Here is a 12,283-nt window from a genome sequence, read left to right as displayed (position 1 = left end):
CTATCAACTAAGGCTTTTGCTACTGCCTCCACACTATAAATATCCTAGTTTTCCCCTAATAAATCGTAGCTGAATCACTAAGAGCTGAGCTGAATCGCTGAATAAAGGAGCTGTATCAGGAGCTGAGCTGTACCAGTCTCTTATTCAATCTCCCCGGAGGGGGCTGTCCCTTCATAAACATTCACTCACGAAGATCCTGCTTTCGCCGTTCTTACACCTCCCCTCGTGACCCGGCGGACGACGGATCGCGAAACACAGAGGGAGTGCCCGGTAGCTTGAAACGGAACTCGCCTGGAAGCGCAGCGACCCATAGAGTCACCAGCATCCAGTAGCTGCGGAGAGCCAGGGACCCGAGCAGCAACGCGGTGCACGGGACCCGCCCATACCTTGTGGCAGGACAGTCCACTCAAATCTTAAATCCGGCCCATGAAAATTGGTTGAGGGTATGGAGAATGTAAATTTTTCTGTATCATCGGGATGGAGGGGGATGGAGAAAAAGCAGTCCTTAATATTAATGATAGTTAAGTGATATGTTTTGGGGATTGCCGGAATCAAAGGGAGCCCCCTCTGAGGGGTTCCTAGAGGCATCATCCTTTCATTAATTTTTTTAAGATCTTGTAACAGTCTCCAGGAACAGCTGGCCTTTTAAATGATAAACACAGGAGAATTTCAGGGGCTTGTTGATGGCCCTACGTGACCCAGATCTAATTGTTGTTTGACCAGTTGATAAAGGTGTTGAAGCTTTTGTGAAGGGAGAGGCCACTGCTCAACCCATATGGGGTCCCCAGGTATCCACTGAATTTGGATTACCGTGGGGCAAGCAGTGGCCCTTAGGATTGGGGGTGAACCTGAGAATGTCCTTGTCTGAGGTGCTCGAAGTAAGGGTCGTCCCTATAGTTGGGGTGGCTTATCTGGCCCTCTCTGAACTGTTGTTGGTATTCTTCTTGGTCTAGGAGGTCATTATAGAAGGCCTTATCTTCGGTAGTGATAAAGGCCTCAGCCTCGCCCAGAATGTCCTGACCTAAAAGGTTGGCAGTTAGGCCAGAGACCACGAGAGGGTGCACCTCTCCACGGCTCCTGTTGGGATCTACCCAGGGTAGCCAAGTAGCAGTCTCCCACAATGTAGACTGACCTCCAATGCCCAGTAAGGATGGGCCGGGCACCAGTTGCCAGGAATGTGGGACTTCCTCCTTTCTAATCACCATGCAGTCTGCCCCAGTGTCAATGAGACATTTGAAGGTCTTGTTCCCTATGGTCATGGTAATTTTTGGCTGCAAGCCAGGGATCAATGGGATGGTCCAATGAGTCTGAACTGGCTCATCCCCCTTATTTAACGGGGCTGGGGGTGGCCCCGAGGGGAGTTTGAAGGCTCACCCTTTATGTTGAATTTGGATTTGTAATCGCGAGCCCAATGACAGCCTTTTTTACATCTCGGGCAGGGTGTGCACGGGCCTCCCCCTCCCCCAGAGGGATCGGGGGTCTCCTGGACTGGTTTGGACACTCCCACCAGAAGTGACCTTCCTGGCCACACCCAAAGCAGGTCCGCTTACCGGACATTTTGGTCTGCTGTAAGACATTGATAAGGGTTTGAAGTTCCTCCTGGCGGCTAGCCTGAAGCACAGATGCCATTGCCCTCCTCTGGTAAGACGTGGACCCAACATCTCGAGTGGCTATGATCCATTTATCCATTGACTGGTTTCTCAGCCTGGTGCAGGCTAATTTGTGATCAGTAGTCATACCATTCTAGACCAGCGAGTGGGTGAACCAGTCGCAATTCTCTGGCAGGAAACTTTCTCTTTAGACTCTTTTGGACTCTATCTATGAAAAAGGGGAGGTCTTCAGTGACCTTTTGATTGATTCCTGATACGGGGGACTCCGTGGGACCCTCATCTAGTTTTCGCCAGGCTGCTAACCCTATAGCCTGAAGCTGGTCCCGATAAGGGGCAGGGATAGCTGCTTGCTGTAGGCCAGTGGAAAACTGATCGGCAGTGCCGGCGAGCATATCATAAGTAATAGGTATGGGAGGTTGGGCATTTTGATTTTGCTCTCCACAGATGCGGCACTCCTCTTGGAAATAGGCCATCCATTTAAGGAATATTGGGCGGGGAAGTACCACCTTGGCGGGCTCTTTCCAGTCACACACCACATATGCCTGGTGAGCCAACCCTTTAAGAATGGTTTCGGCCCAAGGAGAATTGGGTCATCTTTAGCAACAGCCTTTTTAAATTCCTTTAGGTCCTGTGCCTCCCAAGGGTACCAGGCAGCAGAACGGTTGCCCCGCGGATTAACATTGACAGGATAAAGGCTGGTTGTCCTGCCCTTGGTCGTAATATCCCTCCCATACAGGGGGCAGAGGGCGCCCGAATCGGGTTGGTTTGAGAGTCTGCCTGGGTTGGGCCCTTGCAGGGCCAAGGGGCACTCCCAAAAGGATCAAGGGAAGGATACAGTGGCTCAGGGCAGTTTGTTGGACCCACATGGTTTGAAGACTTGGGAGTCTTGCTTTGGGCTCTGTGGTACCTCAGGAGCTTGGTCAATGGCCTTAATTGGGGTGGGAGCCGGGACCTCCGCCTTTTTTGGGGGGGGACGAGGGGGGAAGCAGCCCTTTAAGACTGACACCTTGGGGCATGCTCCCAAAGGGGAAATCTCCCCTTTTTCTACCTGGGCCCGACTGATTAACTTTTCAACTCTATCCCAGGTATCCCAATCAAAGAGGTTGCTTTCTGGAAGCCAGGGCACAATCTTTAGCAGGCATCCCCATGCCTGGAGCGCTTGGCTGTCCCAGAGGTCAAGGCCCCTGCTTTTGAGTAGGACCCTGAGGGAATCTCAAGAGGGGTCAAGCTTAGAACTAGACTTCCCCATAACTTATGCGGGAACACTCACCCACAGACTGATTGGCCCGTCAGCGAACTTTGTGGTAGGCAGCACCTCACACGGGGCACCAATCTGTTGGCTCCTCCAACAGGTACGACACAGGGGGAGAGGCCAGGACTGGCCTGGGTCCCTCTCTCTTGGGGGCTGAGCGGGATGGTGAGTGTCGGCGACTCAAAAGAACCACACCGAGTTGGGAGTCTTGTCGAGGCAGAAACTCACTTTATTGCAACAGGCATCAACTTATATAGTTTAAGAAAAAGGGGAGTGGAAAGGGGAGTGGGTATAGGAATGTGTCATCTGGGGCAATGACTGCGGGCCACTGGGAATTTACCACGCCAGCTGTTACTGGGCGGAGGCAATCTGAAGTTGGGCCCTGCTGCGTCACCTCCACAAGGAAGTGACCGACCAGAGACAGGTCGCTAAACTTTAGTCAGGCTCAGGAAGTTACATTAGGCCTTAGTTTTCTCTATGCCACAAGTATGAGGATCCCGAAGGCCCAACAGAGGACCTAGGTTTGGTTCCCAGCATCCACATGGCAGCTGACAACCATCCAGTAACACCAATTTCAGGGGAATCCAACACCTTCTTCAGGCTTCTGTGAGTGCTACAGTACATGAGTGCACTTACATACATGGAAGCATAACATTCATACACATAAAAAATTTAAAAACATGAAAAATAAAGTGTACAATTCAAATTAGGTCTGGTAATATAGGCCTATAATGCCAGCTATTTAGGAAGCTGAGGTGGAAGCACTGCAAACTCAAGGCTCTAGAGTAAGCTCAAGGAGGCCACCCTGGGCAAGTCTGCAAAACTGTCTCAAAAATGGAACAAAACTGAAAAAAAGATAAAGCAGATGGCTTGGGTATAGCTCAGTGACAGTGTTTGCCTAACATGTGCAAGGCCTGTGATTCAATCCCCAGTACTGCAATAGAGTATATATAATTCTATGACTTTGAATATATTCAGAGTTTTGTACTCATCATTATTTTAGAATATTCTCATCTTCCCACCATAAAAAAACCCTACTCCCGTGTGGGGTGTGGTGGCGCACGCCTTTAATCACAGCACTCAGGAGGCAGAGGCAGGCGGATCTTTGCCAGTTCAAGGCCAGCCTGGTCTACATAGAGTTCCAGGCCTGCTGGGGCTACAGGGTGACTCTGTCTCAAAAACACACACACACAAAAAAAACCAAAACAAAAACTTACTCCCCTTAGCTATAATTCCCAGGGCCCCTGCATTCTCCCACTTCACCAGAGTCCTAAGCAATCACAAATCTATTTTCTGTCTCTATAGATTTGCTGAGTCCTGGATATTTCTTATAAATCAAGTTATGTTTTCCCAACTTAGCTCACTCTGGGTTCATCTGAGAACTTCCCTGAAGGTTAAAATTCAGTGAGTCTGCCATGGAGCCAGGCAATTCACTATTTGATTCGATTTCATTTTCTGTTTTCCCTTCCTCCCTTCCTCCCTCCCTCCCTCCCTCCCTCCCTTCCTTCCTTCCTTCCTTCCTTCCCACAGTTTCACTATATAGCCCAAGTTAGCCCTGAACCTACAATCCTCTTGCTTCTACCTCCTGACTGTTTAGATTCTAGGATGCACTACCATGCCCAGCTATGTCTCTTTGTACCTTTGGTACCCAAGGCCAGATCAAAAAATGCCATTTAGGGTTGTTGAGATGGCTCAGCAAGTAGAAGCACAAGCCTAGCAACCCAAGTTTGGTCCCTAGAATCCACAGCGTAAGAAAAGAACCAATTCCTGAAAGTTGTCCTCTGATCTACACACATAAATAGTAAATAAATTACATATATATAAATAAAACAACCATCTGTAACTCCAGTTCCAGGAGAATCTGGGCAGCTGAGGCAGGAAGATCACTAGAGAGACCCTGTCTCAAAAATTTAAAAGGCCTGGGTTATAGCTCAGAGGGAGAGCACTTGCATAGCATACGTAAGACCCTGGGTTCGATTCCCAGTACTGCAAAAGGAAAATAATAATAATAATAATATAAAAATTGCATATGGAAGGAAACACATCTCTAGGTTAAAAAGGAACACCGAGGAAAGGGAAATCATACAAACACACACTGCTTTGTAAACATATGCAGACAATACATACAAAATAAAAATAATAAAATATTAAAGAAATAAATATCTTTTAAAGCCAGGCATGATGGCTCACACTTGTTATCTCAGCACTTGGAAGGCTGAGGCAGGAGGATTACTTTGAGTTTAGGCTACATAGTGAGTTCCAAGCCAGTCTAGGCTACATTATGGGACCCTGTCTCAAAACATAATAGCGTCCATGCCTTTGATGATCTCAGCACCAGGAAGGCAGAGGCAGGAGGATCTTTGTGAGACAGAGACCAGCCTGGTCTACATAGCAAGTTCCAGGCCAGCTGAAACTACAGGGAGACTCTCTCAAAAAATAAAATAAAAAGCAAAAAAGAACACTTGCCTAGTATGTACATGGCCATGTTCAATCTCCAGTATCAGAAAGAAAAAAAAAAAGATGCTGCTGAAAAAAGGAAATGTTATCTGAAATCTAAGGGAAGGAGTTAGGAGCTCTGAGCAGCCAATGAGAGAACAGAGAGAAAGAGCGGCTGAAGACCCGAGTACTCATTCTGGTTTTGAGTAAGTGACTTCATTTCTTCTTTGAAGACAGGATCTCACTCTGTAGTCGCAGGTAGTCCTGGAATGCACTATCTAGGCCAGGCTAGTATCAAAATCACACTCCTCTTGTCTGTAGTGTATACCACACTTGGCTCATTTCTTTTTATCTTTCTTTCTTTCTTTCTTTCTTTCTTTCTTTCTTTCTTTCTTTCTTTCTTTCTTTCTTTCTTTCTTTTTGTCTTTTTTGAGACAGGGTCTCCCTGTAGCCCCTGCTAGCCTGGAACTCACTATGTAGACCAGGTTGAGCTAGAACTCACAGAGATCCACCTGTCTCTGCCTCCTGAGTGCTGGGTCTAAAGGAATGTGCTACCACGCCTGGCTCATTTCTTGAATTTAAGATAAAACTAGGTTAAGCATGGTGGGGAGCACTGGTAATCCCAGAACATTTAGAAAAGTAGTCATGAACATATTTTGCAAAGTAATTTGATGGATTACAGAAAGGTAATCAATGCACATTTAGAAAATGCAGATAAGACAAAAGAATTAACCTACTTCTCAAGCATGGGATATAGGTCTGGGTACAGTCTTTCACACTTTAAAGAGCAGATATTTGAGCTGAGAGGTAAAAAACAAATATGGCTTTCACAGGGTCTGAAGAAAGCAGATACTAATAAGGAAAAATTTATTGCAGTCTGGGCAGGAGATAATGTGGAAGCCTTTAGAATAGTAGGAAAAGGTCGTTGGTCTTGGCAAGTTGATGCTGATAGATGTTGAAAGTTTTCCAAATGTTTTATGAGGTTCAGCATCACATCTATCCCTAGATGTAGTGTGGGCTGGATCTGCTGTCCTCAAATACTTTTTTTATTTTTTATTTTTATTTTTTTTAAGACAGAGTCTCCCCATAGTCCCTGCTGTCCTGGAAGTCACTAGGTAGACCAGGCTGGCCTTGATCTCACAGAGATCTGCCTGCCTGTGCCTCCCAAGTACTGGGATTAAAGGCATGCATCACAATGCCCAATTTATTTTTTCTGTTTAAAAACATATTTTATTGTCGAGCATGGTGGTATGCACCTTTAATTCCAGCACTCAGGAGGCGGAGGCGGAGGCGGAGGCTGAGGCAGAGGCAGAGGCTGGCTGATCTCAGTGAGATCAAGGCCAGTCTGGTCTACATAGTGAGTTCCAGGCCAGCTGGGGCTATGGGAGAACCTGTCAAATAAATAAATAAGGAAATAAAGCACGGAAACTTAAAGCAGGTTCTTGGTGCACAGCACAAACTAGTTATATGTGGGAATGGTAGATTTTTTTCATCTTCAGTTGTCTCTGATGCAGCTTATACAAAAATAATTGTTATTCTGTTAACTGAATACCACTTTGGGTTTTTTTTCTTTTTAAATATTTTATTATTTTATGTATATTTCTGTATTGCCTGCATGTATGTGAGTGCACACGTGTCATGCAATGCCGCGGAGGTCAGAAGAGGGTTTCAGATTCCCTTGGAACTGGAGTTTAGAATGGTTCGTAGCCGCCATGTGGGTGCTGGGAATTGAACCCGGGTCCTCTGCAAGAGCAGTCAGTCTTACCCGCTGAGCCATCTCTCCAGCCCCCTTTTTTGTTTCTTTTAAAAAAATTTTATTATTTTTATTTTATGTGTATGAGTGTATTACCTGCATGTATGTGAGCGCACCCATGTCATGCAATACCGTGGAGGTCAGAAGAGGGCTTCGGATTCCCCTGGAACTGGAGCTAAGGATGGTTCGCAGCCACCATGTGGGTGCTGGGAATTGAACCTGGGTCCTCTGCAAGAGCAGTCAGTGCTCTTAACCACTGAGCCATCTCTCCAGTCCAACGGAATACCACTTTGTAATTGCAAAAACAAATTGCATCTGTTTTGTTGACATTCTGAATGCTTCTAAGTAAATACAATTTTTTATTAGCAAAAAAAAATAAATAAATAAATCTTCTTTAAAAATATTTTTATGGGGCCTATACACCTCTTAGAATAATGTTCTAAAGTTATTTATAAACTAGGAATGGTAGCCCATGCCTCCAATTGTAGCAGCAAAAAGAGAAGGACAGCTGTAAGTTCAAGGGTACCTTGTGCTACACAGTGGGTACTAGGTCAGCCAGGATTACATAAGAGAACCTTGTCTCAAAACAAAATACAGAGCTGGGCGTGGTGGCACATGCTTTCAATCCTAGCACTAGGGAGGCAGAGGCAGAGGCAGGCAGATTTCTGTGAGTTCAAGGCCAGCCTGGTCTACATAGTGAGTTCCAGACCAGCTGGGGCTACTGCGAGACCCTGTCTCGAAAAGACCAAAAAACAAAACAAAACACAGAGCTGGGGAGATGGCTCAGATGGTACAGGTACTTTCTGTCAAGTCTGATGACCTGTAGCTAAGGCTACAGGGAGACCCTGTCTCAAAAAGACCAAAAAAGAAAGAATAACAAAAGAAAACCCACAATCTGTAAATTAGAATATGCTCTTGGTTCTCATGTATGGGGGTAATTTGGGCTAGTATTTCGTACTCCATGACTCAGCTACATCCCTGATATTGTTTTATCATCCCAACTATACCTTATATTATTGTTTCCTCTTAGTTTGTCTCTGTCTAGCTCAAAATGCCTTACCCTTTTGTTTGACTTTCCTTTCCTTACTCTTTGGAGGTGATTACATAAATAAGACACATTTCCTATAAGAAAACATCCTTGGGCTGGAGAGATGGCTGTTCTTGCAGAAGACTCAGGTTCGAATCCCAGCACCCACACGGCAGCTAACAACTGATCCAACAGACTCTTCTGTCCTCTGGCATTGCACAACACGGGTGTACTTACCTACATGTAGGCAATACACACACATACATAAAATAAAAATAAAGCTGGGCATGGTGGTGCACGCCTTTAATCCCAGCACTCAGGAGGCAGAGGCAGGCAGTGAGTTCAAGGCCAGCCTGGTCTACATAGTGAGTTCCAGGACAGCTGGGGCTACAGGGAGACCCTGTTTCAAAAAGACCAAAAAAAAAAAAACAACCCCGTAAACTATTAAAAAAAAATCATTTTTTTCCTTCCTAATGGTTTACAGCATTGTCTCACCCCTCTGACAGAATAGTACATAGTTTCCTTGCCTTCAGAAAGCAGTTTCAAGGCGACTTGGACCCCATTCCTGGCTTCTGATACCCCAGGGTATCAGTTGTAAATATGGTTGAAGTTTGTTTCCCTCCAAAGACACTACCTTGTCTACATTAATGTCTGAGAAGACATTATTCTAAGTTACTCTTAAGATGAACTGAGATAAAGTCTTGGAGGAAGGTACTTAGAAGAAAGAGTTTAAAGACTTATTTTTATTTGTGGTACTAGGGATCAAACCCAGATCCTTATGAATGGTAGGCAAGTCTTCGGCCACAGAGCTACATCTCCAGGCCAGAAGCTTATGATTTGAACACGTTAGCATTACTATGGTTTCTGACACTTAAGTTTCAAGTAAACCAGGCACTAATCCCTTTAGTAAAGTGAAGGCAGAATGTAAGTATCTCAGAGCTATCTGGCAATTTTCCTTTCTAAATCTACTTTTTACTTATGCTTGAGTCCTAATGTGTACATATAAATGGGATAATTCGGTTTCTAGGAAAAAAAAAAAAAGGGCCTGGTGGTAGCACATGCCTTTAATCCAGCACTTGGGAGGCAGAGGCAGGCTGATCTCTGTGAGTTTGAGGCCAGCCTGGTCTACCTAGTGAGTTCCAGGCCAGATGGGGCTAGAGAGAGACCCTGTCTCAAAATGACAAAAAAAAGTAAAATTTTCAAATATTTCACACATTTAAAAAAATAGTATTTAACATAAGGCCCTTAACTGGGGAAAAGAGTGAAAAAACTTAGCTGGGCGTGGTGGCGCACGCCTTTTATCCCAGCACTCAGGAGGCAGAGGCAGTTGAGGCCAGCCTGGTCTCCATTAGCAAATCCAGGCCAGCTGCGGCTTCAGGGAGACCTTGTCTCAAAAAGACCAAAAAAAAAAAAAAAAGAGTGAAAAAACTTGAGTCCAGGTGTTGAGAATCCCAACTATCCCTTTTTTTCAAATCTACATTCAAGAAGCTGAATGTTACTGGAGGGAAACCACATACTGGTCCACCTGGTTTAACTTCAAACTCATGACCACAAACCTCAAATGAGCTCCCGATGCCACCAAGGCAGTCCTACAAAGATCTTACATTCTGTCTCTCCTGCATCTACATCCACCTTCACCTTTGTTACCATCACTATCAGTGGAGCCATCCTATCCAAGGTCAATTCTGTTTCCTTATTTCCTCCCATGGATTTCAGTTCTCTATAGTGAAGCAAGCCTTTCCTTCCTTTTATTATTCATCTTTCTTCCTTACTGTATCACTTCTAATGATCCATAAAAATGCTCAAGAACTCCACTATCTTTAAAAAATATCTCCACAGGGCTGCTCAGTGGAAGTATACGTGCCATGTGCGTGGCCCTGGGTTGAATCCAAAAGGGAAAATAACAGAACTACTCCTTTGATCCTCGTATCTTTCTGTGCTTATCCCGAAGTTTCTCTGTTCCACCCACAGAAAAACTTCTCTCAAGTGGTCTTCATATACTGTCTCTATTTCCTCACTTTCCTATTTACTGTTTAACCTATTCTAGTCAGGTCAACATCTTCATTTGACCCACATGAATCTCACCGTGGTCACCAATATTCTCCAGTTATTTCCAAAGTAAGCAATTCAACAGCCAAACCCATGGCCCCTTTACCAGAACTCTTAGCACCAGAGAACTGAAGCCTACTGCTAGCCTGAAACTGCTAGCTTTGGTTCCCACGACTTAACACTCAGACTTGCCTTCTGTCTGCCTTTTCCATTACCCTCAGTCTAATATTGGACTCTCCCAGGTCCTGGAATTTGTCTTCTCTCTTTGCTCCAAGTTAAGGAGCATAAACAGACAGTCCCACAACTGTGGTTGAAACAGCTAATGTTTAAAAACATCTGATTTAGGGGCTGGAGAGATGGCTCAGCAGTTAAGCGCACTGAGACCACTCTTGCAGAGGACCTGGGTTCAATTCCCAGCACCCACACGGTAGCTACAAACCGTCCTTAACTCCAGTTCTAGGGGAATCCAAAGCCCTCTTCTGGGCATTGCACGACCTGGGTGGACTCACATACACGCAGGCAATACACTCATACACATACACATAAATTAAAAAAAAAAAAAAAAAGCCGGGCATGGGGACGCACGCCTTTAATCCCAGCACTCAGGAGGCAGAGGCAGGTGGATCCGCTGTGAGTTCGAGGCCAGCCTGGTTTACAAAGTGAGTTCCAGGCAGCTGGAGCTACAGGGAGACCCTGGCTCAAAAAGGCCAAAAAAAAAAAAAAAAAACACCCCATCTGATTGAGTTGCTAACATTTGGAAACCTGAAGCTTTTCAATCCTTCTAAATCCAGCTGATTATTTATTTATTGTCTTTTTGAGACAAGGTCTCCCTGTAGCCCCAGCTGTCCTGGAACTCACTATGTAGACCAGGCTGGCCTTGAACTCACAGAGATCCGCCTGCCTCTGCCTCCCAAGTGTTGGGACTACAGGCGTGGACCACCACGCCTGGCTATTTTTTATTTTATGTGTATGAGTGCTATGCCTGCATGTAGGTAAGTGCACCCGTGTCACGTGCAATGCCGTCGGAGGACAGAAGAGGCCTTTGGATCTCCTGGAACTGGAGTTATGGAGAGCTGTTAGCTGCTATGTGGGTGTTGGGTTACGATCCCAGGGCCTTCTGGAAGAACAGCCAGTGTTCTTAACCGCTAAGCCATCTCTCCAGTCCCTCCAGCTGATTTTTTCTTTCTTTTTTTTTGGTCTTTTTAAGACAGGGTCTCCCTGTAGCCCCAGCTGGCCTGGAACTCACTATGTAGACCACGCTGGCCTTGAACTCACAGAGATCTGCTTGCCTCTGCCTCCCAAGTGGTGCTGCAGTATTTGTCAACAATGGGCCAGCCTTCTTACAACTGAGCTTATGGATCAAGCAGAAGCAGTTTCCCTTAATGCTCGTACGTTTATTTGGACACCTAAAGCAAGAGTGTTGGGAAGACAGTCCTGATTACATTCCAGTAAGCATCAAAAGGCCTTCTTCCAGGGATCAGCAGAACACATAGGGTCTCTGTCAACTTTATTTACCATTCCTTAGGCAGGGGTCTGCAGGTGCCTCCTAGGGAGGAAGAGGGGGTTTAAAGACTCTACCCACAGGAAACTTTACAACTCTCAGGCAAGACAGAAATACAGGTTTTAAAATGCAGGATTTCGGGACTGGAGAGATGGCTCAGTGGTTAAGAACACTGGATGCTCTTGCAGAGGACCTAGGTTGTTCCCAGCACCCACCTGGCAGCTAACAACGGTCCAGAACGCCAGTTCCTGGGATCCCACGCCCTCTTCTGGCCTCCGTGGGCACTGCCGCACTTACAAACATGCAGGTAACACACACGTATTCTAAGTGTTTTTCTTTAAATACAGAATTTTACGGTACCAAACGCAGCTTAAGACGACTGCTGTGGACTGTGGTGTACAAGAATCAAGTCTGGGCTGAGGTGGCCTGGGGACACCCAGAGAAGGCCATGGTCCTCTCATCTCACACTGGGCTTTGAGACCCTTTTCTAAGGCGGAGACATCACCAAACCCACTGGGCAAAAACAGATCTTGCGCCCGAGAAGCTACGAGGACCAGCCTAGTCTCACTCGGTGGCGGGCCACAGAGCAGGGCTGAGGGCGGGTTGGACCCGGCCGGGGAGGAGACTGGGCGGGGCCGAGCCTAGGAGCCGCCCC

The sequence above is a fragment of the Nannospalax galili genome, unplaced genomic scaffold, assembly GCF_000622305.1.
Source record: "Nannospalax galili isolate Female #2095 unplaced genomic scaffold, S.galili_v1.0 scaffold799, whole genome shotgun sequence".
Lineage (NCBI taxonomy): Eukaryota > Metazoa > Chordata > Mammalia > Rodentia > Spalacidae > Nannospalax > Nannospalax galili.
This window is presented reverse-complemented; position numbering follows the sequence as displayed.